Below are 8,474 nucleotides of genomic sequence, written 5' to 3'. Positions count from 1 at the left end.
TTTGCATACATCTCAGGAAGCTGTTTGCATCAGCTGATTTGGTAGCATTTCACAGCTTCACAACTGCCAACTCCTCTTCTTAGGGGATCTCCAGGCTCAAGCCTTTTGCACATTACACGCACAAGGATCCTTGACAGTCTTCTTCCATTGGTCTGTCTAGATCCTTCATGTGACTTTTCTCCATTATGCATTTTTCTGCATGTCTTTGTGGCCCTACTCATATCCCCTGCTTTTCATCCTCTTTTTATATCTCTTTCCCAGGCACACATCCTCCAAAACTACTTTAACCACTATTGTCCTCTGGGGTTCCTTCCCCCCCCCCCCCCCAATTGCCAACAATTCTTCCTGATGGCCATAACTGTCATTCACTCCTGAATGTGCACCTCTAGGACATCTGCAAACCATAGCTCTTCCCTTAGAAAACCACTGATTAACGTTAGAAAAACACAAACACATGTCCTTGGGGAGGGGGGGAAAACAGATCACAGAGCTGAGAAGCTAATGCTCAATTATCTCCCTTGTTTGAATACCATGAAAGTGTTACCAGGTTTAACTTAACAATTTCATTGCTATCTGTAAAACTCAGTTTCTAGACTGGAAACAGCAGTGCATAGGGCAGCAAAATCCCAATGCTTTGCCACTCCTTGCTTCCTGTTCCTGGAACAGGCATCCTTCAGAGCATCTTATCCTAACAGCCTGATGCAAGGACAGTCAGCATCCTGTGTATCATTTTAGTTGGCTGGGAACTCTATTCTCCTTCTCAAGTCATTGAATTTCATCTCTTCCAAACAAAGTAGTCTCAGCAGGGTCTCACTGGTTATTTCTGCCTTTTTTTTTTTAACTTATTATTATTTGAAAGGCTCATTCACTTGACAATGAATTATACAACATGTGGTAGTAATTAGCTGTAGAACCCTCAACAGCTGCTAAATAAATTCCTTGTGATCAAAATCATATTAGGTAAATAAATACCAAATACCTGATAAACAAAGGCTACTGGGGAAGTTTGTTGTATGAAGAAAAGTTAAGGGAAGCACTGCTCCCACAAGGGCTTGCCCAAGGAATGGGAAAGCAGCAAAGGCAGGAGAGACACAGTAAGAGCAGCATTAGCATGTTCTGAAAAGGAAGCAAGTTAAAACAAGAGAGAACTGAGAAGCTAGCCAAGGATGGGATGTGAGGAGGAAATTGAATCATTCAAAGACTTCTGGGCCTGGCAGTTACCTGAACATTCCTCGACCTTCATTAAACACACTAAGGAATAGAAGGTGAGAGACAGGGACCTGCTGGAAAGAGTCCAGCAGAAAGCCCCGAAGATGATTTGGGGACTTCAGCATCCCCCCCTGTGAAGAAAAGCTGAGAAACTTGGGGCTGTTTAGTCTGGAGAAGAGAAGACTGAGAGGAGATCTCATCAATATGCACAAGTATCTGAGCAATGGGTGTCAAGTGGATGGGGCCAACCTCTTTTCAGTGGTCAGCAGCAATAAGATCAGGAACAATGGCTACAAACTGAAACATAGAAGGTTTGACCTCAACACAGTATTCACTGTGATTGTAACACAACACTGGAACAGGCTGCCCAAGGTGTGCTGTGGAGCCTCTCTCTCCAGAGATACTCAAAGCCTGCCTGGACACGTTCCTGTGTGATCTGGTCCAGGTGACCCTGCTCTGGCAGGAGGGTTGGACTGGATGATCTTTCAAGGTCTCTTCCAGCCCCTGACATTCTGTGATTCTGTAACAGAGGAGAAACTTCACAGTGAGGGTGACAGAGCGCTGGAACAGGCTGTCCAGAGAGACTGTGGAGTCTCCTTCTCTGGAGACTTTCAAAACCCACCTGGACACATTCTTGTGCAAACCACCCTAGGGGATGCTGTCTTGGCAGGGGAGGTGGACTCTGTGATCTCTGGAGGTCCTGTCCAACCTCTAAGGTTCTGTGATACTTACTTAGTGCAAAAACTACAGCTCCAGTGAGCTTGTCGCCTTCAATCAAGATGCACTGAGTTACACCAGATGAGAACCAGTGCTACTCATTAAAGAGCCATGCTTTGTACTAGCAGGCTGCTTGCTGCCTTTACAACCAGACGTTAGAGACATCACTTGCCCTTTTAACCCAGATTTTGAAATAAAAATCATACAAATCCATTTAGATTTTAATTTTCTTTGCACTCCCTGAAGAACACTGGCAGGGGGGGATGTTTTGCAGAAGGATGGCAAACTATTTGGTTCTTCTGTATTTTGGTAAGAAGGAGAATCAAGGAGCCAATTACCTCAGCTAGAATCAAAATGCACTGGACTGTGACACAGCCTGAAATTATCCCTTTGGGGATTCATAAATCTTTGGTTAATTTGAGTTTAAAAAAAAAAATCTCCTTTAGGGAGATAATACTCCTAATAGAATTGACAGCACAAGCGGAAAAATGTCTTTTCCAGCCAGATTCACACAATCCCTGGCTCAAGAGAAACACAGACACAACTGAGAGCTCAAGGAAAGCAGCTCTCTTGAGGTTTGTCAGGAACTGGGAAGAGGAATTGCCATCTTAGTATCCAAAAGGTGAGTGTTTAATTAGGTTATCCACAGCCTGCTTCTCAAAAACAGGGCATGCACTGCTAACAACAAGCCACATGAATCAAAGACAGCTCAGGATGACTTCCAAACTTCCCTGCTTTACTTATGTGCTTGTTTGAAAGAATATAAGTAGAGCCCTCTTGAAGTAAAATTTTTCACTGTCCAAAAGCTCTTTTCTAATCTGAATGTGGTAAAAACGGATATGCATAAATACAAACATGTGAGGAGCAACACTAAAAGGGCCTTTCAGTGACCTATTTCTCTTCTAACTATATGAAGGTTTCACACTGCTCATATAAAAACAAATAACCATAATTTCTCTACAAGGATATTTTGTCTCTGGAGAGTTCCAACCAGAAGACTTCAGCTCCACCTCTGAAGCAAGGCCCATAGCTTTGAATCAATACAGTACCAAATTTATTGCTGCAATAAGTCAGTCCTAAAATATAATCATAGAATCAACCAGGTTGGAAGAGACCTCCAAGATCATCCAGTCCAACCTAGCACCCAGCCCTAGCCAATGAACCAGACCATGGCACTAAGTGCCTCATCCAGGCTTTGCTTCAACACCTCCAGGGACAGTGACTCCACCACCTCCCTGGGCAGCCCATTCCAATGCCAATCACTCTCTCTGCCAACAACTTCCTCCTAACATCCAGCCTAGACCTGCCCCAGCACAACTTGAGACTGTGTCCCCTTGTTCTATTGCTGGTTGCCTGGGAGAAGAGACCAACCCCACCTGGTTACAACCTCCCTTCAGGTAGTTGTATATCAGGACTCAGGGAATTGTGACCTTTGTGCTCTGTCTCCCACCCCATTGCCCCACACCTACACATAAGCCCATTTCTTTAGAGACATCTCCCTTCACCTTCTTCCCAAAATCCACCTTCTACACCTTCAGATCAGCGCCATCCCTTGCTCCTCAGAGAAGCAAAAGCTTTGCCTCCACGCAGAAAAAGCCCTGAGCTGCCCCCATTGCAGTTAAATTGAGAGCTCACTCCCCCCATGCCCTTTCATAGACAGGTCCTGTTGGCTGCCAAGCACTACCACCTGATGTCCGACTGCAGGATGTCCTCTGTCAATCCCCTTTGCAAAGTTTTTGTTATGAAGTTCATGAAGCAATTATTCTATGATGACATGTTTGTGGTGGCAAGCACTACATTGCATTTATGTACAACTGTAAAGGAAACTTCTGATCATATTTATGATATGATATTTATGATATATGATTTATATTTATAAGTTCAGTTTTAAATCCCTTCTGTATTTCCTCTGAGATGATTTTTTTTTTTTGAAGATTAAATTGCTAGAAAGCTTTCTTCTGATGACCTGACCTTGAAGCAAAATCCAAGCCCTTCCATGTACAGATTGTGCACTGAATCAGCTCCTTCCTCTCCAGTTTTCTAACTCCAGCATTTCTCAGAGGACTGCAGTGGAAAGCACAAAGACATCTGGTGACAGGGAGCCAGGATATATTCTGCCTGGGAGATTTCAGATTGTTCTACACATGCAAATGTCAAGCTTCTAAAGAAGTGTAGGCTTCCCAGGAATCTGGGCCTCTTAAAAGGTAAGGACACTCAAGAACTGGTTAGGAAACAGTCACTTGAGAAGAACACAAGATGCACCTTGCATAAAAACAACCACCTTACATGCTTCAAAACTCCCACTTACACCAAAGAGGAGCAAGAGAGGAGCTGCTTTTCAGCGCTGATGCTGTAAAACCACATCTCATCAGCATTTGCTAAAAGAAACCCCCTTGGCTTTGCAGCAGCTGCAGGGGCTGGCTCCGCAGGCACGCATCAGGGCACACCTCAAGCTGTGCTCCCCCAAAGCTGCCCTCCCCGTTACCCACTTCAAATGTTTTCACTTATCTATCACAGCTATGCTGTGCTAACGACATAGGCAGTGCTAAGCCCATCTCAGCACTAACATGGAGGTGGAGTTTTTTGAAAGCAAGGTCTCAGAGGAGCCAGGATGTCTGGAATAGATGCCTTGGTGCTCAGGCAGCCCCCGCAGCGTGAATCCTCACAGGGTGCTTCATTAATTAATAATCTATAAGCATTTAATTAGTACCACTGGATATTCAGAACACAGTAAGTGTCAGTCTGAGGAAGGAGGCAGCAGGCAAGAGCTGTTTCAGGAATGTTTTTTCTTGCAGCTGTTCCTGTAGTGTGTAGCCTGCTGCTTTATCCGTGGATCTTTGCCTTCCAGACACCATCCAGAGTGCTGCTGTGGGATAGGGCATCTCATAATTACTTCAATAGATGTTGTTGGTCTTCTTAGATCTAAGAAGCAACAAGAAACATAATCAAGCCCACTCTTGGGTCCCTTCAAGACTTCACAAGGGGCAGTGGAAAAGCTCTTACAGATTTTGAATTCAGCCCTGCTTTAACCCACACTCAATATTAGTCATAGATGCAGAGAATGATTTTGGTTGGAAGTGGCCTCAAAGATCATCTAGTTCCAACCCCTCTGCCATGGACAGGGAGACTCTCCACTAGACCAGGATGCTCAAAGCTCCATGCAAACTGGCCTTGAACACCTCCAGGGAGGGAGCAGCCACAACCTCCCTGGGCAACCTGTGCCAGTGTCTCACCACTGTCACTGCAAAGAATTTCTTCCTAATATGCAGTCTCAATCTACCCTCCTCAAGCTGTAGTACATTGCCTCTTGTCCTATGACCACAAGCCCTTGTAAAAGTTCCCTCCCCAGATTCCTTGCAGGCCCCCTTCTGGTACTGGAAGGTCTTCTAAGAACCTTCTTTCCTCCACCCTGAACAGCCCCAACTCTCACAGCCTTTCTCCATAGGCAAGGTGCTCCAGCCCTCTGATCATGTTTGTGGCTCTCCTCTGCACCCACTCCAGCAGTTCCATGTCCCTCTTATACTGGGGGCACCAGAACTGGATGCAATACTCCAGATGGGGTCTCACGTGAGCAAGGAGGGAGAGAATCACCTTTCTCATCTTTCTGGCCACACTTCTGGTGTAGCCCAGGACACAATTGGCTTTCTGGGCTGCAAATGCACATTTCCAGCTCACATTGAGTTTTTAAATCAGCTGACACCCCCAAGCCCTTCTCCTCAAGGCTGTTCTCAAGCTACCCCTCAAGCAGCCTGTATTTGTGGGTGGGATTGCACTGAGCCAGGTGTAAGACCTTGCACTTGGCCTTGGTGAACTTCATGGTCTTGGCTTGGACCCACTTCTCAACCTGTCCAAATTCCTCTGGATGGCATCTTTCAGCATGTCAGCAGGACCACACAGCTTGGTGCCACCCACAGGTGTCCTAAGGATGCACTCAGTTCCACTGCTCGTATTTCTGGCAAAGGTGGTAAACAGCTCTGGTCCCATAACCAACCCCTGAGGGATGCCACTTCTTACTGGTCTCCATGTGGCATTGAAGGGGGCCTACAGGAAGGATGGAAAGAGACTGTTTATAAAGGCCTGCAGTGAGAGGACAAGGGGCAATGGCTTCAAACTAGAGAAGAGCAGATTTAGATTGGATGTTAGGAATGGGTTCTTTACTATCAGGGTAGTGGAGCACTGGAACAGGTTGCCCAGGGAGGTAGTTGGGTCCCCACCCCTGGGGATGTTCAAGGTGAGGCTCAACAGGGCTCTGGGCAACCTGATTTAGTTAAGGATGTCCCTGTTGACTGCAGTGGGGGTTGGACTAGATGACCTTCAGAGGTTCCCTCCAACCCAGACCATTCTATGGTGCCCTGAAAAAGACCCTTCTCTCTGTACCATCCCTCCCCCTTTATACTGAGCATGATGCTCCTGGTATGGGATACATCTGTGAGCCAACTCCAGTCTGCTGTCCTGACTGATTCAGAACTCCTAATGGACTGCAGCCCATGGCTGGTATGGGATCCTCTCCTAGCAAAACCAGGACATAAACCAAGTCAAACAAGGAAGAATTAAGAGGAATAACACTGATGAAGTAGCATATAAAGGGAATGGGTGATTAGGCACTGAACAGGCAGCCTGTGGAGGTGGTGCAGTCACTATGCCTGGAGATCCTTCAGAAAAGCTTGTATGGGCACGGTTTAGCTGATGTCACAGTGTTAGGTCATAGGTTGGACTTGATGACCTCAGAGATCTTTTCCAGCCTGAAGCCCAGCCAGCACCCGTGGGTAATGCTAGAATGATCATTGAGCCTATTCCTATCTAACCGGGGGGCCACCAGGCCCCCCGGCCTTTTGAAACCCTTCACCATTCACCCGGTGCGCACCATGGGGACTCACCAGTGATGATGGGAGAAGGATCCCTCTGCCCAGTTGGGCACAGCTTAGGGCTTCTGCCTCTCCTGGAGCTGGTTAAAAAGGGGAGTGGGCAGGGAGGGCAAAGTGGTCACACCTGGGGTGGGAGGAGACTCCAACAGCACCCAGGTGCTCTGGGTTTGGGGAGAAAAAGGGGAAAATGCTGTGTGGGGAGGGAAAGGGGCAGGTGTGGTGGAAAAGAGGAGGTGGTGCTGAAACGAGGGAAATGGAGAGGAAAAGGACAGAGATGTAAAAGGGAAGATGGGAGGAAAGGAAGGAGACAGAGAGGAAAAGGAGGAAGATGGGGGGAAAGAGGAGATGGAGAAGAAAGGAGGAAGATGAGGGAGAAGTGAAATAAAAAAAGACAAGAAAACTGTCCTGCTGTGTTTGCATCAAAACCAGCCCATTCATGACCAACCCTTTGTCATCTCTGCTTGGAGTAGTGACCAGGCATCTTCACTGGCTCACTGTGTTGGCTGAAGTCACACCTGTCTAGGAGGAAAAAAAACAAGGAAATAAAGAGGAGAACTAAAAGTGAAAATTAAAAAAAAATACAGATTATAAATATGTAAATGCAAAGCATGAGGTCTTTCAGCAGCTTCTCCATGGGATGCATTCCTGTATGACCTGAGCTAGATTTTCTGCTTCTGCTCTGACAAGGACTCGATGATCTGTGGAGGTATTTCCCAACCCCTATCATCCTGTGATCCTGTAATGATATAAACCACTCACTAAAAACTGCCACACCAGAAACCTGCTGAAGCCTTCCCCTTCTGTACCAGCCATGACAATGTGTGGTATCAACTGCCCTACTCTTTGGTTCCACTGGCTGTCCTGGGTGTGGCCTTTCCCATCTTCCTGTGGGGAAAATTCATCCTATCCTAGCTGAACCCCAGACTGCATGTGACAGTGCTACACTGCTGCAACCTCTGTTAGGGAGTTTGCTGATGACACCAAGCTGTGTGGTGCAGCAGACAGGCTGGAGGGCAGGGATGCCATCCAGAAGGACCTGGACAGGCTGGAGAGGTGGGCACAAGCCAACCCCATGAGATTCAACAAGACCAAGTACAGCATCCTGCATCTGGGTTGGGACAATCCCAAGCACAAATCCAGGCTGGGCAGTGAGTGGCTGGAGAGCAACCCTGAGGAGAAGGACTTGGGGGTGCTGGTGAAGGAGAAGCTCAACATGAGCCAGCAGTGTGCATTAGCAGCCTGGAGGGCCAAGCAGAGCCTGGGCTGAATCAGGAGAAGTGTGGCCAGCAAGGTGAGGGAGGTGATTCTCCCTCCACTCTATTGAGACCTCACCTGGAGCACTGCATCCAGTTCTGGAGCCCCCATTACTTTCCTAAGGTCTGCCTCACTGATGTGGTACATCTGTTGCTGTCACCCATTGCCCAAAATAGTGTGAAGCTTGTGAAATATTGCCTTTCTCATTGGTAACAAGGCAAGCAATTAATTCTATCCTTCTTCTTGTTAAGATGTAGTCCTCCCTATTAACAAAACCAAAATTACTTCAGCTAACATAACATTCCCTTGCCATAAAATCCATCTGCTGAATTCTACCAGTCTATACATTGCAGGTGGAAAATAGGCAGTTTGCTGCATGAGTTCAAGACCGAGCTCACAGTTTGGTGCAGGGAAGTTTAAACCAAAGGC

General features: G+C 46.8%; 1 long non-coding RNA gene across 1 annotated transcript; it reads right to left on the bottom strand.

Moving 5' to 3' along the window:
• Positions 1-4,603: 4,603 nt before the first annotated feature.
• Positions 4,604-7,251, bottom strand: LOC135189162 (uncharacterized). The gene is made up of 3 exons (XR_010307942.1): positions 7,237-7,251; positions 6,804-6,871; positions 4,604-4,848 (listed from the first exon to the last, which is right to left on the bottom strand). It is a non-coding gene; the product is annotated as an uncharacterized LOC135189162 (long non-coding RNA).
• Between the last annotated feature and the right edge of the window lie 1,223 nt (positions 7,252-8,474).

This window comes from Pogoniulus pusillus, chromosome 31 (genome assembly GCF_015220805.1).
Source record: "Pogoniulus pusillus isolate bPogPus1 chromosome 31, bPogPus1.pri, whole genome shotgun sequence".
Taxonomy (NCBI): Eukaryota; Metazoa; Chordata; class Aves; order Piciformes; family Lybiidae; genus Pogoniulus; species Pogoniulus pusillus.
This window is presented reverse-complemented; position numbering and strand designations above follow the sequence as displayed.